We start from the raw sequence: 27,275 nt of genomic DNA on the forward strand, positions 1-27,275 counted from the left end.
GTGGGCTCAGGCATCAAAGAGCTTGCAGTCTGATACACAGACCGTGATGCATGACATCAACACAGATAAGCAATGATGAGGACAGAGATCGTGGGGAGAGGATTGGAAAGGAGGGATGTCTAAACCCAAAAAGACTGGTTGGATTTGAGTAGTAAATCAAGATGGAAGAAGAAAGAAGAAAGGAACTCCTGGTGGAAGTCACAGCTCTGGGTAACAGGAAAGAATTCCACTGTGGCTAAATTGGGAATTCACAGGAGGTGGGGCTAGAAAGGGGAGATGGAGCTGTATTGGGAAGCCTTGAATGCCAAGTCTGGTGTCTGGGCTTGATTTGGTCAATAGCAGGGAACAGCCAAAGTTTGGAGCAGTGGTGGCCCAGGAGGCTGCTCTTCCTCTTGGCTTAGGGAAGGAAGGAGACAGAATAAAACTGGGCTTTGGGGTAAGCCGATTCTAATTTTAATCTTGATTTTCCTCATGGATTTGCTCTGTGTCCCTAAGGAAGTTACCCAACTTCTCTGAACAAAGACAATAATTGTGGGCATTTCATAGATTTTTGGAGATAAATATAATGTATGCAAAATGTGAGGTTTATAGTAGGTATTCAATGATGGTGGCCAATATTCTTATTTATTAATCATATGGGCTGGGTGCAGTGGCTCTCAGCACTTTGGGAGGCCAAGGTGAGCGGATCACTTGAGGTCAGAAGTTTAAGACCAGCCTGGCCAACATGATGAAACCCCATCTTTACTAAAAATACAAAAATTAGCTGGGCATGGTGGCACATGCCTGTAATCCTACCTACTCAAGAGGCTGAAGCAGGAGAATTGCTTGAATCCGGGAGTTGCAGGTTTAGTGAGCTGAGATCACACAACTGCACTCCAGCCTGGGCAATGGGATGAGATTCCATCTCAAAAGAAAAAAAAAATCACATGAACTATCCTGTTTATATTCATTTTTTGGTGCCTTGCGTTCCCAGAATCTGTTCTTCTGAAACTAGAAATATAAAGAAACACTTTTTCTTTCTGCATAAACTCCTACTCAATCCTCAAGACCCATTTCAAAAATTCTCTACACTGTGAAACCTTTGCTAACTTCCCCAGTGCAAAACAAGTCACTTTATCTGCCGTGCCTCCAACGAGGCCCTCATCAGAAGGCATGGTAATTGCTTCCGTTTATGGTCTCTCTTCTCAGCCAGATTGGGATTTCTGGAGGTGCAGAAACTGCTACACTCACCTTACTTGAATGGCTCTCCTACGGTGGTTTGCAGAACCCTGGGGGCCTCCCCAAACCCTTTCAGAGGGCCTTGCAATCAAAACTGTTTTCATAATAACTCCAGGATGTTACTTCCTTTTTCCATTGTGTTGTCATTTGCATGGGCGGTGGTAAAACTACTGACACCTTAGTATGAATCAAGGGAGTGGCACTGAAGTTTACAGGTACTCATTGTATTCTTCTCATCACATACTTGCGTTAAAACAAATGCCAATTTCACTTAGGAATACTCTTAATGAAGAAGTAAAACATTTTTGTTGTTTTTTTTGAGATGGAGTCTCACTCTGTCACCCAGGCTGAAGTGTGCAGTGGCTGATCTCAACCCATTGCAATCTCCACTTCCTGGTTTCAAGTGATTCTCATGTCTCAGCCTCCTGAGTAGCTGGGACTACAGGTGCGCACCACCTAGCCCGGCTAATTTTTTTTGGTGTTTTTAGTAGAGCCCAGTTTCACTATGTTGGCCAGGCTGGTCTTGAACTCCTGACCTCAAGTGATCTGCCTGCCTCAGCCTCCCAAATTATGCAGTAAAATTATTAATTAAAAAAATTATCAGCCCTTGAGTGCATGTCTTTTTAATAATCTGTGTGAAAAAATGGAAAGTATGCATAAAGTACTTCTCACTCTGGCTGCCTACCAAAGCACAATGGTTGAAGGTAATGACAAGGAAAAGCACATGTGATTGAGCTGAAACAACCACTCATTTTCCTGGTAAGAATTCCCACACACACACACACACACACACACACACACAGATTGAGAGAGAAAGAAAGAGAGAGAGAGAGAGAGGAAAAAAAACCCCATGATTATTTAGATAGGTTTTCTGGCAGATGTTTTCCCAAAAAGTAACAAAATGAGCTTGGCACTTCAAAGAAAGCAATTAACAATACTTGTTGCCAATGATAAAATTCAAGCTAAGTGAAAATTAGAAGTTTGGAAAATTTTTATCTGCAACTATGAGCGTGGCAACTTCCCATGACACTTCTCCCATGAGATCTGCGGTGATATGGAGGCATATGGTTTTTGTTACTGTGTAATGAAATGTGTCAATATTTGAAAGATCTGCAGGGAGAGGTAGTGAAGCAATCGTTTCCAAATGAACAATACCTGATGTTATCAAATCATGCATGGGGTAAAAGACCCATTCAAAAGCCAGACCATTGCATTTTAAAGTGACAGAGTAGAAAGAGTTCATTAACGTGGTTTCAGATTTTACATCGCAGCAATGCTTACCCACCTGTCAATTTTTCATGTAATCTCAAAGAAGAATATCCACAATGATCTGAAAAGGCTATTAAAATACTATCCCCTTTTTCCAACTACATATCTGTGTCAGGCCAGATTTTCTTTATTCGTGTTCACCAAAACAAGATTTGGCACCAGATTCAATGTAGAAGCAGATAGGAAGAGTCAGCTGTCTTCAAGTAAGCCTGATATTAAATAGATGTGTAATCATGCACCACAATGCTGTACTTTTTATTAAATGTCTTTGTTGTGGAGAATATAATTTATTTTGATTAAAATGTTATATATTGACCTGTAATGGACTTGTTATTACTTCTAAATTACTGAATAAGTAAATATTTGTGCAATTCTTCAGCTTTAATTTCTTATGTAGTAAATAGAAACAAAAGTACTTTAAGATCTTTAATAATTTTTAAGAGTATAAAAAGAGTCCTGAGACCAAAGAGCCTGAGAGCTGCTGGCCTGTCACACAGTAGGTGCTCACTAAATAGCTGTGGTGCCCAGGCCTCTGGGGATGATGACAGGCCAGGCTGCATAGTACTGATTTCTCTCTGGTTCTCTGTTCTTTGCAAGACTGGTGTCTGGACAGCCTGGTCATCCCCTCCTGTGGTTCTAAGCAGGGGCTGCACTTGTCGACCTGGGAGCTCCTGTAGGCTGAGTTCTCCTGCCTGGTTCACGCTAAGTATAAATACCGTGAGCCTCATGTCCACATCCCAAATTGCTTCTGCAGCCTGCAGGTTCTAATTCCATTTGTTTCCTGCCTTTTTCTCTGGGCCGGATTGGGAAGCCTACAGAATTGCTGAGACAGTAATTTGCAATTAATTGGAGAAATATTAGAGGTCAAGTCTGGGACAGATATGGGCTCTTTTTGAGAATGGACCTTTTCAGAATCAAGAAAAGGCAGACCACTCACCACGTGGGGCTTCTTCTCTTGGCTTGGGAAGGATGCCCCCACGCAAGAAGGGAAATGCTGATCTCGCTGTCCTTGCTGGAAGGCAGAAAGAGGTAGGAGGAGCAGTGACCCTTGCCCGATACCCCGTAATCCAATCTCCCCTCTCCTTCCTCTCTCCTTCCCCGACAGATCCCTGCGGGCCTGAAAGAGAACATCTTCCCTGGACAGGCTGAGTGGCTGCCTGTCATTAGAGCTGAGGCCACGATACACTTGAGGGAACAGTAATGGGGCCTGGGAAAAAAGCTAATTAGCTAATGTAGTAAAACGTATAAATAAAGAAGCCTAACAACCTTCAAGGCTTTCTGAGCTTGTGGAGGTTGAGGTGACCCCGGGGCTTTGGTGCCACCAGGCCCTTTGTGAAAGTTTGAGGTGACCAGGCTTTCCCCACTGGGGTCTCAGTTGGGAAGGGGTTGCCAAGTAGATGAGCAGGTGGCAGCTCTGAATGTGATGAGCGCCTTCGGAAGGGGACTTACGTTGAGATTTCCAGGAAGCAGACTCTGAGACGGATGGGATTTTGGGGAGTAGACATGAGAAGCTTACCTGTGATGGGGTGCAGGGGCAGGGCTGGGCAGGGGGAGCAGTGGGAAGTGACGTGACTACCACTGAGGCCTTAGCTGGTCCCGTGGGAGCTCAGCAGCCAGGGTGGCCCTATGGAGTTGGCTTGAATAGGAGCAAGGGGTCTGCATTATTTCCCCCCATGCAGCTCAGTCATGATTGCAGCTGCCCCCTAGGGCGGGTTCAGAACCTAAGGCCACACAGTCCTCTTCAGCCTAGTGCCAATTCCAGAAAGGACTCAGTGAACAGCCACCAGCAGCCGACGTTCCCAGAATCCAGAGAAATGGGGCCTGGGTCCCGATGGGAGATCTGGAGGCCGCACCATGGCAAAGATCACAGAGAGCAGCTGGAAGCCATCTAAGAAGGCCTGGAGCAGAGGGATGAGAGTCAAAACCTGCAAGAAGCTGGAGACAGTAGGGACTTCAAGTTTCATTTTAGGAAGAAATCAGTATTGTTTCTAAGGAATCAAAGGAAACAGAAGGCATATCTGTTGAATGAATGTTTGAATGAAAGAATGAGTAAATAAATGAAGTCGTGTATAAGAATTCAGGACATATGGAGGACAGAACTGCTCTTGGGCAGATAGTCAATCATTCTGTGCCTCAGTTTTCTCATCTGGAAAAATGGGAATAATGACAGCACCATTGCGACGATGAAATAATGTCATACAGGCAAAGGCTTATTACAGTGTCTGAAGTACAGCAGGAACTCAGCGTGTGCTACCCACTAAGGTGCTTGGTGGATGCAGCCCTTAGGTAACCGTGAGCTGTGGAGCTTAAGGTCTCCCAGGTCACAGTTGTAAGCCAATGGTGTATGGAAAACCATGGAGGTACACATGCAGTTGGTCTCAGGTTTCAGATGGGACTGGGTTTCCCAAAATGGGAAGGGGGGATGCTAGTAGTATCTAGAGTTTCTTCAGGGACACAGATAAAACATTAAAGAAAGTCGTTCTCTTATTCAATTCCCTCTCCATCCTTCTGATGAGATCAAGGAGAGTCTCAAGCTGGTGTTGGAGTGTCCCTAATGCCTCTTAACGCTCGTGATTCTCTTCACTGGAGAGAGAGCAGGCTGCAGACTCAGCATCTCTCCAGGGCAGCAGAATCTGGCTGCATTTCAGTAGCATTCTTTTGCTTTCAGTGTTCTTATTTTTATGGTGGTCATCTATTTATAGCGAGTACAACCTATTTTCCAATTACTGTTGTGAGAGATTCTTCTTCGTCTAAATTCTATAAAATAAATATTGGTGAGTTGACTTAAAGAAAAATGTGAAATAATAAAGAGCACAGTTTGTATGTGAATATAGCAAACATGAGGAGGGGTTTGTGTGAATAATTGAGATTTGGGATGCACTGGGCTTCCGGGACAGACAGGAAGTGTCAGGGAGGCAGAACTGATGGGGGCTAGAATCAGTTCCATGCCTTTGGCTCACAGTTTATGCGACAGACTATGCCCTAACCTTCTCATTTCTGTGTGGCTCAGTTCCAACACACCTTTGCCATACCAGCTCCAGGGCCACCTCCTTCACAAGTTTGCCCTGCATCCTTCCCACCTGAAGGTTACCTCTCTCCTATCTATTCCCACAGCACTCTGGGGGGCAGTATGCTTTTTGTGTTCTGTTGGAGCACAGCACATTAAATTCCAGTCATATGTGCCTAGCAAAGCAGAGAGCATATGGCAGGTACTCAGTGAATGTTCACTCTGAATCTGCATCTCACTAAACCATGACATGCATGTGCCCTGATTGACCTATTGGTAGCCAGAGATAGAGACCTCAGAGGAGTGCAATGGGAACCCCAGCTGCCGATTGCCCAATCTCCCGGCGATTTAAGACTTTACAGTTGCAACACTTATCTCAAGCTAAACTTGCTGGGTGGTGGGCATGGGAGTTGAGGGGCAAAGCCAGACAGCCACTACCTGTGTTTCTGTGAGATGCCATGGACTCCTAATGGACATGGGGGTGCATCAGAGCTGATGTTTGCAGCAACTCTTATCCTGTTCCCGGGAGCCATCCGCTTTTATCACAGTTGCCTTGCTTCCCCTGCCCTTCTCAGGACCCTGCTGAGTTCCCCCTCCTCAGCCACAAATGATCAGCTGCTCTGCACTGGTCATGCTAGCAGCTGACTTCAAGAGAGAGGATCTCTGAACTCCTAGTGTTCTCTCAACATCATGATTGCCTTTCTTCTGTTTCCACTTAGGGAGAGACAGTTTGACTTGGTGGAAAGCTCCCCAGGGGTCTCTGATGTCACAAGGACTGGGATTTGAAGTCTGGCTCCTCTACTGATGGCTTTGTGACTTTGGGCAAGTTGCCTCCCCTCTTGGAGCCTCAGGTTTCTCATATGTGAATGAAATGGGGATCGAAGTCCCTTCCCTCCAGTTGTGCAGGTGGCAGGTGCGCCTGCTCTACAAAGCCCTGTTTCCTTCATCTGCTAAGCTCTCAGGTCATACTGGGGTGGAGGGCAGAATGCTAAAGGAGAGGGGCTCCTGTTCCCATTGTAATGGGTGCAAATGAAGGGCCAACGTTATTAAAATGGAAAATTCAAGATTTGTGGTTTTCACTTGTCAATGGGCTTAAGCCTCATCTGAAGGTGCCTACTGGAATGCAGATTTCTGGGTGCTGGTCCCAGAGGTTCTGAGCAGGGCCAGAGAATCCGAATTTTAAATAGCACCCTCTGCATTCCACTGCATGCAGTTTCCAGCAACCCTTCTGAGAAGCCCAGCTCTAGATTGCAATGGAGGACCACCACTCCAAATTGAGAGAATTTTCCCTAAATATCCAGATTTCTGGTTCTTTGCAAGAATCTGAAGCATTGGCAACCCTGGGCCTGCTTTCCTGCTTGACAGCAAAGGACAAGAGCTGAGTTGTACCTGCTCCTTTTAGATGAGGCTGCTGTCTCCAGGACCCTATTTATTTAAAGTCCTGGCCTAAACCTTAGTGTCGTGTGAGTTTGTGACCCCTGACAGGTCAAGTCCTCTATCCCCACAGATTAGGAGACTAAAATCTGGAGGCAAAGTGGCTCAGGTGTGGACAGCCAGCTGGGGATGGCCAGGTCAGAGGCGGCCTCTGAAGAGCTGCCCAAGCAGCACGCTGCAGCTTGGTAAACCAGAGTGATCCCTGAGGCAGGGAGAGGGCTCTGCGTGAGCACAGGGTGGGAAGGTGAGGAGGAGGGAGGAAGCCTTCTGTAACCAGTCCTCAGGAGCAGGGGCAGCTGATGGCTATTTTTATCCTCTCAGAGGATAAGCCTCCCTCACTCTACAGAAGCCAAGTCCAGAGATGGGAGTGGGGGAGAGAGAGCCTCGTTGTGATGTCACCTGGGCTCCTGTGTCCAGCTTGTTTCATGAGCTGGTGAGTATCCACCCACCTAGGATTGCCAGAGAAAACAGGTTGCCCAGTTCAATTTGATTGCCTGATAATAAGTATTTTAATACAATTATGCCCTGTGCAATATTTGGAACATACCTATACTAAAAAATTATTAGTTCTTTTGTTTTTTCAGACAGTCTCACTCTATCGCCCAGGCTGGAGTACAGTGGCTTGATCTTGGCTTATTGCAACTTCTGCCTCAGCCTTCTGAGTAGCTCAGATTATAGGCATACACCACCACGCCTAGCCAAGGTTTTGTTTTTTTTTTTTTTGCCTTTTTAGTAGAGATGGGGTTTCACCATGTTGGCCCAGCTGGTCTTGAACTCCTGACCTCAGGTGATCTTCCCACTTTGTCCTCCCAAAGTACTAGGATTATTCGTTTTTTGTTTTTTTTTTTTTTTTTTTTTTTTGCTGGAATTACAAGCATGAGTCACCATGCTTGGCCAAAAAATCATTAGTTCTTAATCCAAAATTCAAATTGAACTGGCATTCTGTATTTTTATTTGCTAAATCTCACAATCCTCACCTCACCCCTCCTTTGGGCTTAAGCCAGCCTGGTTGGGCTTCCAACTCTTGCAACCAAAGGGATCTCGGTGGAAGCAGGCAGTTGTGCAACTGGGGTCCAGGCAGGTGGCTCAACTTACCCAGGGTCACAAGGCCAGCAACTTACAGTGGCTGGATTAGAACTCAGGTCTGTGGCACGGTAACCTGTGCTTCCTCTGCGACCTGACCTCCAAGGTGAGAGGCTGGGACATGGCAGAGAGGAAGAGATGTGTCTGAAGCTGATGCAACAGAATTGGGTTTGAACAGAATGTGGAACAGGGAGGAGAGAAGGGGACTAGGACTCACAGCTTTGCTGACTAAGAGGTGACATTACTTTTTAATATTATTTATTAATTCACTCATGACACATTTATCAAGCACCTACCAGGTACAAGGCATGGTGCTTATTTCTCTGATACCCGAAATGGGTTGATAGCGTCAGTGTTTCCCCTTTCAATTTTACAGACGGGGAGAGTAAGGCTCAGAGAGGCCACAGATCTAGAAGCCTCAAGGGCCTAGGGTTACATCCTAGGCCTCCTACCCAGAGTCCCCCACCACTGCCTGCCAGCCCACTTGGAGGCCAGTCTGCTCCAGGCCTTGTTGCATATTCAAACCCAACCTCCTCCCCCCATCTGAGGAAAGCAATGCAAATTCGAATCACCAGTGAATGTTCAGTCTATGTCCACCTTTGCAGATGTGTCTGTCCTAACATATGTGATGTTTAATCCTGTGGCCCTGTGCCCTGCACCTGGCCACAGCTCTCCTTGCAGGACCCCAGCCACATCTTTCAACCTGTGGGATGAAGGATGCTTGGGGCGGGGAGGTGGGGGTGGGGAGGGGGTAACAGGAGCTCAGGGCTTCAGCAGAGCCGGAAGTTGGATCCAGGCCTCTGGTGCCATGGTGACGGTTGCTATAGAAACTCACCAGCTGCACTCAGCACGCCTACCAGGATCTGTGGGGGTTTTTCATAGACTGAAGCCAACAGAGAGGGGGAACTCTGTAGTGGTGAGAGCCCTGGAATGAGAGCCAAACCTCATCTAGGGGCTGCCCTTCCCTGTGTCTCCATCTCCATCCCCTGCCATCACCCTCCCGTCCCCTCCTCACTCTGTACAGTCTCCAGTGATGGCAGCTTGGCTGCTGTGCCCTCAGCCTGCAGTGCCCTTTCTGGCTTCTTCACTTGGCTAATTCCCACGTATCCTCCAAGCCTCATCTTAATGCTGTATTTCCTCCAGCAAATACTTACCAAGTGTCTACTAAGCACAGGACACCATTCTGGCCACCAGGGACACAGCAGTGACCAAGAGTGACCCTGCTCTCATGGAGCTGCCAGTCTAGGTGGGAGTGACACAGGTGTCAAGGGAGCGCCTAAGTAAATGAACAAGAACACATTCAGGTGATGCTGGAGAGAAACAAAGGAGGGCAATAGACAGGCAGTAATGGGGCTGTGGAGAGTTGGTGGTCGGGGAAGCTGGGTCCCAGGAGTGGCATTGTCCTGCCTGAGCCCTGCAGCTCTCCTCACCTCCATTTTATGGTTCCACTGCATAGATTTTGTCCTTGAATCACAGCACTGATGACCCTAAAATGTCACTGCTTGTCTCCCAAACTTGTCTTCCAAACAGCTGCTTTCTCTTTGAAGGCAGGAGCGAAGTCTGCTTTGTCTCCATTTCCCCTGTGTCTGGCAATAACAGGGACTTGGTAAGGTGCACATTCACGGAGTGCGTTCCATGGGCCAGACCATGTCACTGATGGCTCTCATTTCCCCTGCATGTTGATTCCATGACATAACTATGATGTGATCATCACTTTAGAGACTGAGGAAGCAAAGCTCAGCCAGGGTTCAGGTCCCACAGCCAGTGTGCAGGAGGTTTGAGATTCAAACCCTGCTCTGTGCCTTTCGTATGCAATGCGGTCACAGCTTTATTAAGATATCATTCACATACTATACAATTCACCCTTTTAAAGAGGACATGCGAATGCTTTTTAGTCTATTCACAGAGCTGTGCAAACATCAGAACCATCCATTTTGGAACACTTGCATCGGAAAAAAACAGGCTCATTTCTCTAGCGGGGGCCCTGACCTCAGCTTTGTAGGAGGACTTGAAGTTCAGAAGTTGGCTGCAGTTGTAAATTTAGAGCTGAAGATTTCTGCGTGGGTTGCCTGCCTTTTTCTTGACATATCAATAACCAACTTTTTGCTTATTGGCATTTTCAATGTGTAAGCTCTGCTTCTCTGAATTAAAACCCCAATTCTCCACTGAAAATCTCTAAACAACCTACAGGCAAATAATTCAAATTCCAGGAGAGCCTTCAGAGGGCTTTCCTAGCTGGAACATGGGATATGCTGACCATGTGGCCTCTCAGAATGCCTGGAATTCCCTGGACCCTGTGTTTGTAAAGCCCAAGGTTTTCTGGAAGCCTGACTTTGTGGCATGTGCTGGCACAGAAGGGGCTGTATCCGAGGGCCCTGGGGGCTGTGTGCACCCAGGACCATGGTGCCCTCCCCTTCAAGAAGCGTCCTTGTCCAGTTTCCTCATATGTCCGGCTCATACTTGAGACAGTCACTCATCCCCAGGCCCTGTGGGTGGAGTTGGCGATCAATTTGCCCTTTTCTCAGTTTGAGGGTTGGGGGGGCTCCATTGTCCTTAATTTTCACATCTTCGCCCTCCTTCAACTAACCACAAGTGCTTGAATTTCCCCTCTGAAGATACATTTATTAAAGTGATGAAGGGTAACTGGCATAACTTTTTCTCCAGCTTGGTGCCCAAAAGAGGTCACCTGTGTTTTTAACCTGTGCATTGAAGCCCCATTGCCTAATTTAGCAGCATGGTGTGCGTCTCTCTTCTGGCCTCAGTGCTTCCTTTCTTAAAATTAAGCAAGAAACGATCCGTTTCCAGGGGTCAGGCTGCAGCCAGAGAGAGGTGCAGTGAGCTCTGGAGGGCCCCATCCTCTCAGATCCTTTTGCTCATGACCCACTTTGCCTTCTCTATCCTCAGCCAGGATCCTTACACACAGGACAGGAGCCAAACCTGGCCAGGTGAAGCAGAACAGTATTTCTTAAAGGCCTGCTTACTGGGTAGCTCCCAGAGTCTTTGGGAGGGCTATAGAACCAAGCATGGAGTCACCCAGGCAGAAACAGCTTCCCAAACCACACCGCAGAGCCAGCCCTGTGACGACACAGCTGTTCCTCCACTGGGTGGAGACACCACACCCTGCGTCACCAATTATACCAGGGCTGCTACTAGTATTATTTGTTAATTCACCCATGAAATATTTATTAAGCAGTGTCTCTGCCCAGTGGAGGAACAGCTCCTTGCCGGAATGGATTCCATGAAGGCCCTGCTTGTTTGCGTCACTAGTGCCCACGCTGATGTCCTGAGAGGGGCATGTCTGATTGGAGAAGCCTAGTCCACATGCCATCTCCTACCCGCAAAGGAAGCTGGGAAGTGAATGTCAGCTTTTGTAGCAGAAGGAGTCTCTGCCCATCATGCAGGCTCCTGTGGTGGAGAAATCCCCCCAAAATAAGCAGCCCAAACAAATGATCTAGGACCACCATGGCTTCTGGGGAAATTTGCCCCCCTCCTCCTTGGTGCCCTCTGATTTCTGTGTATTGAAGAATTTGAAGAGTGACAGACAGTGGCTCCCAAATAAATCCTATTTTTCCCCAGGGCAATGGGTGTTTCCTTGCCTGGGATTTCCATAGCTAAGATGAATCACAAGTGACGCTGCCCAAAATGGAGACGTGGACTCCAAGATGACCATGTAACCTACACAGACCCAGGTGGGAGGGGTTGTTTCCCAAAGGAAAAGGGAGGAAACTTTTTAAAGAGGGAACTCTAGGCAGGAAAACAACGTATGTTCACCTCAGCTGGGACATCTTGTGGCCCTGATATTAGGAAATAAAAATAACACATTGAAGAAGACACAGAGAGGTTTTCTTTAGAAGGATGTGGAATGCAAATGGCCCGACGCCCATCCTTGCACTCCTGTCCCCACCATGCATTTTTTCCTCTCCTCCTGGCTTGCAGAGGAGGCCTTTCCCCAGTCCTTCCTGCGTGGTCCAGGGAAGGCTTTGATGCCCTCATGAGGTTCTTTACTCCTTGAGAAATGCTGTGCTCTAGGGGGTTAGAGAATGACCCTGGGCACATCTGGGTTCTGCTCTGAACTCTGCCTCTCTTTTTGCAAGTTAGGCAACTTCTTTTTTCTTTCTAAACCTCAATTTCCTCACAGATAGAATAATAAAAATGATAGCAATTCTGTTGTAAGATTGTTGTAAAATTCAAATGAGATTATCCAGGTGAGGTAAATAACAATACGGCGTACAGAGTAATTCTTAATAAAAGGCAGTCTTTTAAATAATACCGATGATAGTACAAACAATCACCATTTCTGTGATCTTTTCTAGCTTGAAGGGTCAGGGCAAGTTATGCAGTGCTCCTGAGCCTGTTCCTCTGCTGTAGAGTTATGCCTGCTCTCAGGGGGTGATTGTAAGAATGTTTATAAACCATGTGGAAGGAAACTAGCAGAGTATCTAGACGTAGGAGGTACACACGCAGCACGCCCCACCCTACTTTCCACTTCTGTATTCATTTAGCTGGAAAAGTCACCTCAGAGTATTTATCCTGTGGGGAGAGTCACATCAAAACATCAGTGGTGTCCACAGCCAGGGAAGACTTTCCAATCTAGATGATGTGGGGAAAAAAACCATTCCCATGGGTGTGGCTCCTGGGTTCAGGAAGGGCCCCTGAGAGACTGTGCTCATGTTCAAAAATTTCCCGTGGTCCTTGTGAGGGAGGATTCTACTCTGTTCCATTAACTTCAGGCTTTGCCATGTGACTTGTTATGGCTAATGAAATGAGAGGAAAGTGAAGAGCGATACTTCTAGGAGAAGCTTTAGGAATCACCTTGTGGCTTCCTATATTCTTTTCCCCTTTGCCACAAAATTAGCACTGTTCCAGATAAAGGTTGCCCCATTCTCCTGGGTCCCCAAGTAAGGCAGATGTGGGGCGGAGCCACAGTCAACTCACAATGGACATGTAGCATGGGTGAGAAATTAACCATCATTTTTGTAAACTGCTGGGAATTTGGAGTTGTTTCTTATTGCAGCCTAGCCTAGCCTAGCCTAACTAACCCAGGCCAGATAGACCAAACAATCTTTTCCCACCCTACCACCTGTGGTCTGATTCTTTGCTTTTAGTCAGGAATCGGAGTGTTTTCTCATTCTGCCTTAGAGAAGGACAAGGTGGCTGTATGCAGTGAGGCCACCATCTCAGTGTGTAGAATTGTGCTCAAAGTTGTGTATGAACGGGGACCTGCTCTCAGCTGGTCACACCAGCAGCAATGTTGAAGTGCACTGTAATGAACTGTAGGTTGCCTACCCAACTTCCTTTCTGCCTTTGTGTCTTGCCAACATATCCCTGATTTTCTAAGGTCTCTACCTCAGCTTCACGTGTGTCAGGGAGCTGACTCCCTCCATCCTTGGTGTAGGAGGAGATTCTGAGTAGTCTAAGCCAGTGTTGCTCAAAGTGTGGTCAAGGCTAAGTGTGGTGGCTCACACTTGTAATTTCAGCACTTTGGGAGGCTGCAGCAGGTGGATCACGAGGTCAGGAACTCGAGACCAACTTGGCCAAGATGGTGAAACCCCATCTCTACTAAAAATAGAAAAATTAGCCGGGCACAGTGGCAGGTGCCTGTAATTCCAGCTACTCGGGAGGCTTAGGCAGGAGAACTTGGAAGGCGGAGGTTGCAGTGAGTTGTGATTATGCCACTGCAATCTGGCGCAACAGAACAAGACTGTCTCAAAAAAAAAAAAAAGGAAACAAAGTGTGGTCCATTCAGCTGTGCTGTTCTGCAGCAAACTATTTGCTACTGATACGTAATAAGTATAGAAATGGAGAGTATTTAGAAGTTTTATAGCTATTGACTTTGCTATGGCATCCAAACATGTGAACAGTGGTCTTCTCTGTTGAACAGAGTATAGGTGCTATCAAATTACCTGGTAAATTCCATGTGATAAAACTGCATGGTAATCATGTGTAGATAGGACCACATATGGATCCGTAGATGGTCTAGGCCAATCATGCTAATCCTATTTCGTGAACTGGTGATTGGTCTCGGTTTTAGCATGTGGCCCAAATCCAGGCAATGAGACATGAGAGGAGTCTGATGGGGCTACTGGAAAGTTTCCAAAGCTGTCTCTTTTTAAAATTAATCAATTTTTTGTAAATGAACAACTTCTTTAGCGGTGACTTCTGAGACTTTGGTGCACCCATCTCCCCAGCAGTATGCACTACCCAGTGTGTAGTCTTTTATCCCTCACCCCCTCCAACTCTTTCCCTTGTGTCCCCAAAGTCCATTGTATCATTCTTTTTTTTTGAGACAGATTCTCACTCAGTTGCCCAGGCTGGAGTGCAGTGGTATGATCTCGGCTCACTGCAACCTCCACCTCCTAGGTTCAAGCAATTCTCCTGCCTCAGCCTCCTGAGTAGCTGGGATTACAGGTGCACACCACCATGCCAGGCTAATTTTTTGGATTTTTATTAAAGATGGGGCTTTGCCATGTTGGCCAGGCTGGTCTCGAACTCCTGACCTCATGATCTGCTCACCTTGGCCTCCCAAAGTGTTGGGATTACAGGCATAAGCCACTGTGTGGGGCTCTGTTGTATCATTCTTAGGCCTTTGTGTCCTCATAGCTTGGCTCACACATACGGTTGAGAACATACGAGATTTAGTTTTCCATTCCTGAGTTACTTCACTTAGAATAACTCTCACTTGGGAGGCTGAGGCAGGAGAATCGCTTTAACCTGGGAGGCAGAGGTTGCAGTGAGCCAAGATCATACCACTGCATTCCACCCTGGGTAACAGAGAGAGACACAATCTCAAAAAACAAAAGAGAAAGAAAGAAAGAAGAAAGAAGGAAAGAAAGAAAGAAAGAAAGAAAGAAAGAAAGAAAGAAAGAAAGAAAGAAGGAAGGAAGGAAGGAAGGAAGGAAGGAAGGAAGGAAGGAAGGAAGGAAGGAAGGGAGGAAGGGAGGAAGGAAGAAAGAAAGATCATCTCCAATTCCATCTGGGTTGCTGTGACTGCCATTATTTCATTCCTTTTTTATGGCTAAGTAGTATTTCATTTTATATATATATCACATTTTCTTTATCCACTTGTTGACTGATGGGCATTTGGGCTTGTTCCATATTCTTACAGTTATGAATTGTGTTTCTATAAACATATGTGTACAAGTATCATTTTCATATAATGACTTCTTTTCCTCCAGGTAGATACCTAGTAGTGGGATTGTCAGATTAAACAGTAGATCTACTTTTAGTTCTTTAAGGGACTCTCCACAGTGTTTTCCTTCGAGGTTGTACTAGTTTACATTCCTACCAACAGTGTAAAAGTGTTCCCTTTTCACTACATCCTAGCCAACACATATTATTTTTTGATTTTTTGATTATGCCATTCTTGCAGGAGTAAGGTAGTGTTGCATTGTGGTTTTGATTTGCATTTCCCTGATAATTAGTGATATTGAGCATTTTTCTATATGCTTCTTAGCCATGTGTAGATCTTCTTTTGAGAATTGTCTATTTATGTCTTTATTCCACTTTTTGACAGGATTGTTTATTTTTTTTTCTTGCTGAATTGTTTGAGTTCTTTATAGGTTCTGGATATTAGTCCTTTGCTGGATGTATAAATGGGATACTGAATTTTGTCACATGCTTTTTCTGCATCTATTGAGATAATCATATGATGTTTTGTTTTTAATTCTGTTTTTGTGGTGTGTCACATTTATTGACTTGTGTATGTTAAACCGTCTCTGCATCCCCGGTATGAAACACATTTGATCATGGTGGATTATCTTTTTGACATGCTGTTGGATTTAGTTAGGTAGTATTTTGTTGAAGACTTTTGTGTCTATGTTCATCAGGAATATTGGTCTGTAGTTTTCTTTTTCTTTTTTTTTTTTTCTTTTTTTTGGTTATGTCCTTTCCTGGTTTTGATATTAGGGTGATACTGGTTTCATAGAATGATTTAGGGCCAGTTTCCTCTTTATCTTTTGAAATAGTGTCAATAGGATGGATACCGATTCTCCTTTGAATGTCTGATAGACTCCACCTGTGAATCTGTCTGGTCCTGAACTTTTTTTTGTTGGTAACTTTTTATAACCATTTTAATCTTGCTGCATGTTATTGGTCTGTTCAGAGTTTCTATATCTTCATGGTTTAATCTAGGAGGGTGGTATGTTTCCAGGAATTTATCTATCTCTTCTAGGTTTTTTAGTTTATACAACCGAAGGTGCTCACAGTAGCCTTGAATGATCTTTTGTATTTCTGTGATATCAGTTATAATATCTCCCATTTCATTTCTAATTGAGCTTATTTGGATCTTCTATCTTCTTTTCTTAGTTAATCTCACTAATAATTTGTCAATTTTATTAATCTTTTCAAAGAACATGCTTTTTGTTTCATTTATTTTTTCATTTTGAATTTATTTAATTCTGCTCTGATCTTGGTTATTTAACTTCTTCTGCTGGGTTTGGGTTTGGTTTATTTTTCTTTCTCTTGCTCCTTGGGGTGTGACCTTAGATTGCCTATTTATGCACTTTCAGACTTTCTGATGTAGGCATTTAATGCTATGAACTTTCTTCTTAGCACTGCTTTTACTGTATTCCAGAAGTTTTGCTAGGTTGTGTTACTATCATTGTTCAGTTCAAAGAATTTTTTAATTTCCATCTTGATTTGATTGTTGACCCAATGATTTGTCAGGAGCAAGTTATTTAATTTCCATGTATTTGCACAGTTTTGAGGGCTCCTTTTGGAGTTGAATTTCAATTTTATTACACTGTGGGCTGAGAGCGCACTTGATATAATTTCAATTTTCTTAGGTTTGTTGAGACTTGTTTTGGGCCTGTCATCTAGTCTACCTTGGAGAATGTTCCATGTGCTGATGAATAGAATGTATATTCTGCAGTTGTTGGGTAGAATGTTCTGTAAATATCTGTTAAGTCCATTTGTTCTAGGGTATAGTTTAAGTCCATTGTTTCTTTGTTGACTTCCTGTCTTGATTAGCTGCCTAGTGCTGTCAGTGGAGTTCTGAAGTCCCCCACTATTACTGTGTTGCATCCATCTCATTTCTTAGGTCTAGTCATTGCTTTACAAATTTGGGAGCTCTACTGTTAGATGCATATATATTTAGGATTGTGGTGTTTTCCTGTTGCACTAGTTCTTTTATCATTATATATGTTCCTCTTTGTCCTTTTTTAACTGTTAAAGTCTGTTTTGTCTAATATAAGAATAGCTCCTGCTGCTCACTTTGGTGTCTATTTGCATGAAATATCTTTTTTCACCCCTTTGCCCTAAGTTTATACAAGTCCTTATGGTAAATTCTTATCCATTCTGCCATTCTGTATCTTTTAAGTGGAGCATCTAAGCCATTTAAGTGGAGCATGTAGGACAACACTACAATCAATGTTAGTACTGAGATGTGAGGTACTATTCTATTCACTGTACCATTTGCTACTTGAATGCCTTGTGTGTTTTTTTTCCATTGTCTTTTTTGTAATAGATCCTGTGAGATTTATGCCTTAAGGGCATTCTATTGTTGTGTACTTTGAGGATTTGTTTCAAGATTTAGAGCTCATTTTAGCATTCCTTGTAGTGCTGGCCTGGTAGTGGCAAATTCTCTCAGCACTTGTTTGTCTGAAAAAGACTGTTGTATCTTTCCTTCATTTATGAAGCCTGGTTTTGCTGGATACAAAATGCTTGGCTGATAATTGTTTGGTTTAAGAAGAGTAAATATAGGACCCTAACCCCTTCCTGCTTATAGGGTTTCTGCTGTGAAATCTGCTGTTAATCTGATGGTTTTTCTTTATAGTTTACCTGATGCTTTTGCCTCATAGCTCTTAAGATTCTTTAGTTTGTCTTTACTTTAGATAATGTGATGACTATGTGCCAAGGTAATGACCTTTTTGCAATGAATTTCCCAGGTGTTATTTGAGCTTCTTTTATTTGGATGTCTACATCTGTAGCAGGGCTGGGAAAATTTTCCTCAATATTCCCTCTAATACATTTTCTAAACTTTTCGATTTGTCTTCTTCCTTGGGAACACCAATTATTCTTAGGTTTTGTCATTTAAACATAATCCCAAACTTTTTGGAGTCTTTTTTGATGTTTTAAATTCTTTTTTCTTTGTTGGATTGGGTTAATTCAAAAGCCTTGTCTTCAAGCTCTGAAGTTCTTTCTTCTACTTGTTCAATTCTATTGCTGAGACATTCCAGTGCATTTTGCATTTCTCTAAGTGTGTCCTTCATTTCCAAAGGTTGTGAATTTTTAAAATTTATGCTACCTATTTCACTGGAGATTTTTCCATTCATATTCTGTATGTTTTGTTTATTATTATTTCTTTAAGTTGGACTTCACCTTTCTCTGGTGCCTCCTTGATTAGCTTAATAGTAGACCTGAATTCTTTTTCTGGCAAATCAGAGATTTTGTCTTGGTTTGGATCCTTTGCTGGTGAGCTAGTATGTTCTTTATATGATCAGCATTGTTTTTTCTGCTTCCTTCTCATATGGGTAGACTATGTCGGAGGACAGATCTGGGACTCAAGGGTTGCTGCTCAGATTTTTTTGTCCCATAAAGTGCTCCCTTTACATGGTGCTCTCCCCTTCCCCCAGGATGGAGCTTCCTGAGAGCTGAAATGCAATGAGTGTTATTTCTCTTCTGGATCTAGCCACCCAGCAGAGCTTACCAGGCTCTGGGCTGGTACTGGGGGTGTTTGCACAAAGTCCTGTGATGTGAATCGTCTTCAGGTCTCTCAGCTGTGGATAGCAGAACTTGCTCCAGTGGAGGTAGTAGGGGAGTGAAGTAAACTCTGTGAGGGTCCTTGGTTGTATTTTTGTTAAGTGCACTGGTTTTGTGTTGATTGGCCTCTAGCCAGGAGGTGGCACTTTCAAGATCACATTAGCTGCAGTAGTATAGGAAGATGCAAGATTGCCCTTGGGTCAGGTAGTGTGCAGGGCCATAGAGCTTCCAAGGGATTACGTCCTTTGTTTTTAGCTACCAGGGCAGGTAGAGAAAGACCACCAAGTGAGGGAAGGGTTAGGCATGTCTGAGCTCAGCCTTTCCTTGGGCCAGGCTTGCTGCAGCTGCTGTGGGGGATGGGGGTGTGGTTCCCAGGAAAATGAATTTATGCTCCCAGGGGATTATGTCTGTCTCTTCTGGGTCACACAGGTTGCCAGGGCAATGGAGGAAAGCCAGCAGCCACAGGCCTCACCCAGCTCCCACGCAACCCACAGCCCGAAAGGCCACTCTCATTCCCACCTTGCCCCCCACCGCCAACAGCACAGAATTTATTTCCAGGCAATTGGTGAGCAGGGCTGAGAACTTGCCCCAGGCTACAAGCCTCCCAGATGAGAAAGCAAGCAGACTCACAGTTCCCTTACTGTCCCATGGAGCCCACAGCACAATCCACTTCCTTCAAACTGTGTGTGGATTCTCATTCTCTCAGCTTTCCTGGTATGTTCCTGCAGTAGTTCTTGGAGCGAAAGTTAACAATGTGAGTTTCCACGTGCTACTCTGTCCATCCGAATCGGAGCTGCAAATTAGTCTTGACTCCTATCTGCCATTTTTCTATGAGTCTCCACCAGGTTTCCATGTTTCTAAGAAAATAACATGGAAAGAAACTGTTTCTCATCTTCTCTGGGGTACTTTGAATCTGGGTGAGTTGCTGGGAACTGCAGCTCCCCTGCCTCTGGACATCAGGCTATGTGAGAAAATGTATTCCCTCACTGCTTAAGAAGCTGGTGAGAGTCTGGCTCTGTTGTCATTTGCTGTGCCCTGACCAATGCACTCATTCCAGGCTCTTTAGGAGATGGAATAGGCTACCTCCTGGAGATCTCTCCCAGTCAACTGCCATCAGAGTGAGGCTTTCTTTCCCCTTTCATCTAAGAAACATTTATTGATCACCTATTATGAACAAGGCACTTTGAAGATACCCAGTTATGTAAGGTACCAATTTGTACCCTTAAATACCTTATAGTCAAATAACAAAATATAAAAACATATACAAATAAAGCCAGTTAGGAAGTGCTGCATATTATAAAAAATACCAACAAATAAATATGCAAATATAGAACCGAGAGAAATTATTTTTAATATGTTGTTGGCATAAAAATCACAAGCTACTATGGCACATATCTGAGAGTGTAATTTTTCCCCCTGCTCTTTATTATAAAAACTACTAAATAAAGAAAATTCAAGCTCAGAACTGTCTACTATCCCATCATCTTTCATTTGTCTGTTTCCCTTCGGTGTTCATATTCAAGTTGTGCTTCTTGATAGTAGTACTTAGTAGTGGTGTATTTATATTTATGGACCATCTATTTGTTTTTATTTAATGCCATGTACATTTTCCATTTTGCTACAGTGCTTTTCCCCCATGTCTCCTTTCCCTCTTTGTTCCCACTGTTAGCCCCTGCGGTAGCCATGACAAGTCTGGCACGTATCCTTCTAGATCATTCTCCGTGTTGTCTTACTAACATGTACAGATATGTTGGTTTTGTTTTTCTACAATTGGGTCATACCATGTGAATTTCTCTGTAGCTACTTTTCTTTCTTAACAGCAGAGTGAAAGCTCTCTTTATTTTTAACCTCTATTATAGAGAGTTGCTGAATTCCCAAGTGCTCTGCATTCCTCTGATGCTCCTGGACAGCCAAGGTGCTGACAAGCTTTGGCCAGTAGGCTGCTTTCTGGTATGTTTACAACCTTCTGCTCCTGCCAGGTGACTTCTGGGCTCATCAGAGTCAGGTTGTATTGGTCCTTAAGCCTGTTTATACCACTGTATTTGTAACTGTAATTCTTTACTTTCATCAAATACTTTGTACATCATTGCAATTAGAGCAGAAAAGGAAGAACATCATGTTTCTATGAAGATCAAGTTAAATGCGCAGGAAAGATTTGCTCAATGTAGCTTTCTAAAAACATTTGCTACTCAGATGACAATAAAGATCTGGGGTATGTCAGTTACCTTTTGCTGTATAACAAACCACCCCAAAACACAGTGGCTTGGAACAGTAATGGTCTATCATTTCTCATGATTTCGTGGACTGCTGCTTTTGCCTGGACTCTCTCACAGGGCTGCATTCAGCTGGAACTGACTGGGCTGGAAAGTCCGAGATGACCTTCTCCATCTGTCTGGCAGTTGGAGCTGGCCGTCCACTGAGCCCTCACATTGCCTTTTATCCTGAACTAAATGGGCTTCCTCACATAGTGGCCTCAGGGCAGCAATCCAATAGAGCCCAAACCAGAAAGGGGCAAGGTCTCTTAAACTTTAACCTAACATCACTTTCTGTTGGCCAGAGCAAGTCCCAAGGTCATCCTCACTTCAAGGGATGGGGAATAGACTTCACCTCTTGATAGGAGGAGCAGCAACACCACATTACAGAAGCTTATGCCTCCTGGCATGGGAGGAAATTGTGGCAATATTTCACAATTTAACACGAGGGGGGATATCATAAAAACCCAGTGGTGTTCTATACTCAGATTGCTTTACCACTGCCTTTAAATTCTTACTCCATTTTAAAGAAAACAGAATTGAAAATTGTAGATTACCTATTACAGAAATGGTTTATGCAAGAAAAGTAGCATGGAATTCCACTTAGCAGACAAGGTCCAGTAAAGAGACTTGGGCCTCAGATCCAAAGAATGGCAAAGAATTCAGAGGTTTTAAGCTTTCAAGCAGTGTATCATTTTTATGACTTTTAATTGACTCTTATTCCCATTATGTTGAAAAAGAGAACTTCCATGGTGTACCAGACTTATTCTTATAGACCAGTGGCTAGAGAGACCTCTCTCTCAGACTATTTAATAGCTCCATGGAATTCCAAGATACGAATATGCCACACTTTATTTAACCAATCCCTTGCCAGCAGCTCTTCAGGTGGTTTCTTTTTTATCCTCCCACAATGAACAATGCTACAGTAAATATCAGCTTAAGTATAATATAAGCTTTTGATACTAGTGCTTTTTGTTTTTGTTTTTAGTATCTATAGGCATGAGCTCCAAAGGTGGAATTTCTGGGCTGCCTTGGGAGCTCAAGCCTACAGGTAGCTTGAGAGCAGTGGCTCATACCTGTAATCCTAACACTTTGGGAGGCCAAGACGGACAGATCACTTGAGGTCAGGAGTTCAAGACCAGTCTGGTCAACATGGTGAAACCCCGTCTCTACTAAAAATACAAAAAAAATAGCTGGGTCTGGTGGCAAGCACCTGTAATCCCAACTACTTGGGAGGCAGAGGCAGGAGGATTGCTTGAACCCAGGAGGCAGAGGTTGCAGTGAGCCGAAATCACACCACTGCACTCCAGCTTGGGCGACAGAGCGAGACTCTGACTGAAAAAAAAACAAAAGTGGAATTTCTGGGTTAAATGTCATGTGTATTTTAAATGTGAATGGATATCGACAAATTGCTTTCCAAAAAGCTCCATAGTAAATTCCCACCTCTGGTAGCAATGTATGAGAGTATATTTTTCCATTCTTTCCAGCGCTTACATTTGTCTTCTGTCACATTTACTCTGCATCTTCCAGTAATAGCATCTCTGCATCTTCCAATAATAGCATCTCGGCATCTCTACACTTTTGTATATCGTATACCCTTTGCCACACCTAGATGTCATATTTCTTCTCTCCTGCCTGGACAGCTTCTACTTGACTTTCAGAACCAAATAAAAATGCCCCCTAATTTGAGAAGCTTCCCTAACACCCCAGAGAATTACCTTGCTTTCATCTCCACTGCCTCTGTTCTCTTCATGGTCCTCTCTGCCAGCCCCGTCATTGGGCACTAATAGGATTTGGGTGTGTAGAAACCTCTCCTGCAAGACTTTAAGCTGGTAGAGGACAAGGGACATACTACAATCTTCTTGGAGTCCCCTGTGCCAGAAAATGCTCATTTATTAAGTAACATTACAATGAAGCTTTTCTACAAATATCTGGTGGATAAGGGAAGGGATTTTTTTTATTTTTAAGAGACTAATGATTGTAACTGTTCGGGCAGGGTGAGGCGAGAGGAATGTATAGTTACAGAATCTGTGGGCAAAGCATCTCGGGGCCAGAAGCGAGCCCTAGGGCACTGTGTAGACCTTGATCAGTTTAGCAATTTCTGCGATTCTGACATCCTCTCTCTGTTCTTTCCGGACTCAGGCATCCAAGGTCACCTCATTATGGCTCTGTGTGAAGACAGCACCCCAAAGGGGCCATTGATTTGGAACATCTGATCGGCTTTCTGAGTCAGAACCACTAGCTCGTAAAATCCAATAAATGTCAAAGATATGTCAGGCCCATTAACCTCTGGAGGTCTATTAAAAGACTCTGCTTCTGCTTAGGAGATTCTGTTACTGTCACATGGACACCAGGACAGCCAATTCTAAACCCCTGAATTTAGAAAGTTAGGAAGGAGATACGATTTCACATGGGATCGCCTGGTCTCTACTGGTTTTGTCATAAGACTCTGCCCTTTCTTCCACTCAGACATACAGAGTATCTGTTGGCGTGACCAGCTCTGTGACAAGTATGCTGGGGAAACATTCTAGAACGTCTTTTCCTGCCTCCAAGAAAATGAACCCAAACCCTCTTCATAATACTGCATGTACATTTCTTCTGTACAGTCTCATACAGCACTGAAGCGTTATTGTTTGCTTGCACCTGAGTCCTCTCTATTAGACTTTGACTTCCTTCAGAACTGAGTGTCATGATTTCCTGGTACGAATCAAGAGAAACCCTAATATAAATTATTACAGGAAAAAATAAACCTGCTTAACACATAAAATCAAAAAGTCTAAAGGTAAAGTTGGACTCAGGGACCCCAAAGGTGTTATCAGGAGTCTCACCTCCATCTTGTGGCTCTGCATTCCTCTGCGTTGGTTTCATCTGCAGGCAAGCCCTCCCCAGCCATGGCAAGATGGGAACTGTAGATCCACATGATGGCAAGCCTACCTTCAGCAGCTCCAGGCATCCTGCTGCCAGCCTAACACCCCTGTGAGAAAGCGTTTTTATTTTCCAATAGGGCCAGTGGATCTCCCAGGCTAATTCTTGCTGGCCCAGCATGGATCCAGTTGCCAGTTCCAGGGCATTCTTTTTGCAAAACAGTTACCATATTGTGTTGTAATTCCTGCTTTACTTGCTAGTTTTCCATTCAGAACTGTAAGTTGAATGATGGTTAAAACCAATTCCATCTTCCTAGAGCCTAGTGTAAGACCTGGCACCCAATAGGTGCAAAAGGCAGCCACTCCCAAGGCCCTGCCGAGGGCTGCCAGGGCTGTAGGTTGACACAAGGCTACCAGATCCTTCAATATTGCAAAAGCACCAAGTATTCTAAGTCCCCAGTTTTGGGAAGAAGGCAGGTGGGGAAGACACTTGCATGCCAAATCTGACCTGTGTGGGGGAGGAATTAATGAAACTAACACTGTCAAAGGTCTCCTGTGCATTATGCACTGTGGAAGTCCATTTGTACAACATCATGTTTCCAAAGTGGTTGCAAAAACATCCCCAGCCTCACATGTTCTTTTGTGAGGAGACTCCTCTGCCATGGCTATATCAGGAGGTAGAGTCCATTATGTCCTCTTCTGGAATCCTTAAGGATTCCAAGGATTGTGAGTGCTCATACAGCACTCACACCTGTTACAAGCAATAGACTATGATAGAGGTGACACTGGGTAACTTCTAAAGGTGAGCCTTTGGAGAGATGCAGCTTCCATCTTTGCCTCTTGGAATACCCCTCAGTGCCATGTCATGAGGAAGCACAAGCAGCCATGTGGAGAGGCAAGGAGGAGAAGTCAGGCTCCTAAGTGACAGCTCCAGCTGAGCTCCCAACTGGCAACCAGAGCCAACCGCCAGCCAAGTGATCAAGGACATTTGGACTTTCCAGCTTTTCCAAGGCCCCCATTGGCACCATGTGATACAAACCCAGGCAACTGACAAAACCACAAAACATCATAATTATTAACTATAATAATAATTTTAAAAATATCATTTTCTTGTCAATTCTATGGAAACAGAGACTGCGAGATGGTAAGTAGCTTTCTTCAACTCACAATTTTGATACAGTAGAGCCCCTCAGACATCCAGCCAGGATGCACTCAGGACACTTGTTTGCCAGCAGTAATGGTAGAATGGAGGAACAGAAAGGCAGACCTATTACTGCTTTAGCAAAGCCACCAAAATGCATTTCAGAGGCAGGCACTGGGTGTGTATTGAATTTTTTTGTGCTAGAACAGTAGCCTGAGCATGAGAGACACAGTCTGCACATGGTGCAATTGGGGAGGGGGTCTCTGGCAAACAGGAGAGATCTACCCCTTCTAGAAAGGCAGCTGCTACCAAGGCCTTACCTAGGGCTGCCGGGGCTGTAGGCTGGCCTAAGGCTTACAGATGCTTCAATATTTCAAAAGCACCCAGTATTATAAGTCCCTAGTTAGTTTGAATTAGGAGAAAGGGGATTGGGGAAGACATCCGGGTGCTAAATCTGACCCAAAGAACCTCACTTCTTCACTTTCAAGAGAATCATCCCAGTTTAGGGCTCTAACAGCGAAACATACCCAATGTCTTTGTTCTAATAGGACAAAAGCAATTTTTGTTTCACTATAAACTGCATAAGTGGTTGCAAAATGTTCCAATTTTTGTCCATAGTTAAGATAATTCACTGGGGACTCCGGGCCCATCTTCCACCTCCCAACAGGCTTTTGCTCCTCTTCCTTTTGCTTTTGTCATCGCTGCTTCCCAGGGAAGGCCAGTCAGGGGAAAGTCTGTCTTGAGAGGCAGGCAGCTCCTCTTTTCCCAGAACTGGCCAGCCATGGGAAGATGCACCCAGTTCCAGTCCCACCTGGAGCTTGGGCCGGCCCTGCCTGCCAGGCCCCTGAGACAATCTGGAGGGAAGTCACATTCTCTCCCCACAAGGAACCTGATGGTGCCATTGCAAGCCATGGTGAGAGAGCTGAAAACATCCCATGGAATGACTTCACTCACCAGGTCCAGGCCCCAAGGCAGAGACCTCCCTAGGGAGACAGAGCCAGGCTTATAGCAGCTACAGAGGCCCCTGGAGAGGCCTCGTCCCTGATGTTTGCTTTATGGCCATCTTCAAGCTGGCCTTTGTTTCTCTGCGTTCTGCCCATTTGCACAATGGGAAAACCCTTGCCATCTTCTCTGCCTCAGGCTGTAACTGGCGTGGCTTTTGAGAATTCTGTCCAGTATCTCACCTCCATTCACTCATTCATTTGTTGGGACCCCCTGAAAGTCATAGCAGCCCCCAGCTGAGGTTGAGAGACTGTGCGCAACTTGCTCAAGATCAAAAGGTTAGAGAACGAGCTAGACCCAGCGATTCCATTTGTTATTTATAGACTTTATGCAGCAGGCTTTTTTTTTAAAGGTAATAATGTCTACGTTCATCGTGGAAAAGTCTTCTTCCTTACCCCAATTCCCACGTGCCCAGTTCTTCTCCCCAGAGGTGGCCACTCCTACTGACCTCTTGTGTGTTATCAAAAGCAATAAAACTGCATGAAGTGGGATGGGACATGATTGGCCAGGCTCCAGGGCCACTTGGCTAATGATCATGGTTCCTTGGCAGGAGCCAGGCACACATGTAGGAGCACTGGTAGTGACCACACAGAACCTTCTCCAGGTGCTGCCATGGTCTCTGCTGGACCTGGGAGTCGGGAGCCTTGCACAGTCCACTCAGCTTTGCAGGACACACACTTCTCTTTCACTAGATGAGCTCAAGACGTTCTGATTCCATTGGCCTAGTGTGACGCCCAGGAATCTGAAATTTGAAAGCCACCTGCACAGTTCAGATGGGCCCCCATGCCTGGGCATCATACCAGGCCAATGGAATCAGAATGTCTTGAGAGAGCACAAGAATTTGTCATCTTTAGCCTCCCTACTCTAATATCCTTTAGCACACATAAAATATCACAAAAGTTTGCACATAAAGGAATGCATGTACTAGGAAACTTACTGCTGTCTTGTTTGACTTAGCATATATATTAGTCCGTTTTCATGGTGCTGATAAAGACATACCTGAATATGGACAAATTATAAAGAAAAAGAGGTTTAATGGACTCACAGTTGCACGTGGCTGGGGAAGCCTCACAATCATGGTGGAAGGTGAAAGGCACATCTTACATGGCAGCAGGAAAGAGAGAGAATGAGAGACAAGTAAAAAGGGTTGCCCCTTGTAAAACCATCAGATCTCATAAGATGTATTCACTACCATGAGAACAGTATGGGGGAACCTGTCCCCATGGTTCAATTATCTCCCAGCAGGTCCCTCCTACAACATGGTGGAACTATGGGAGCTACAATTCAAGAAGAGATTTGGGTGGGGA

At 44.6% G+C, this 27,275-nt stretch overlaps 1 long non-coding RNA gene across 1 annotated transcript; it reads left to right on the plus strand.

Annotated features, from left to right (window-relative positions):
* Positions 1-7,265: 7,265 nt before the first annotated feature.
* Positions 7,266-26,900, plus strand: LOC108589423 (uncharacterized). Its single transcript, XR_001908660.3, has 3 exons — positions 7,266-7,361; positions 20,569-20,659; positions 23,104-26,900. It is a non-coding gene; the product is annotated as an uncharacterized LOC108589423 (long non-coding RNA).
* The last annotated feature ends 375 nt before the right edge of the window (positions 26,901-27,275 follow it).

This window comes from Callithrix jacchus, chromosome 2 (assembly GCF_049354715.1).
Source record: "Callithrix jacchus isolate 240 chromosome 2, calJac240_pri, whole genome shotgun sequence".
NCBI lineage: Eukaryota > Metazoa > Chordata > Mammalia > Primates > Cebidae > Callithrix > Callithrix jacchus.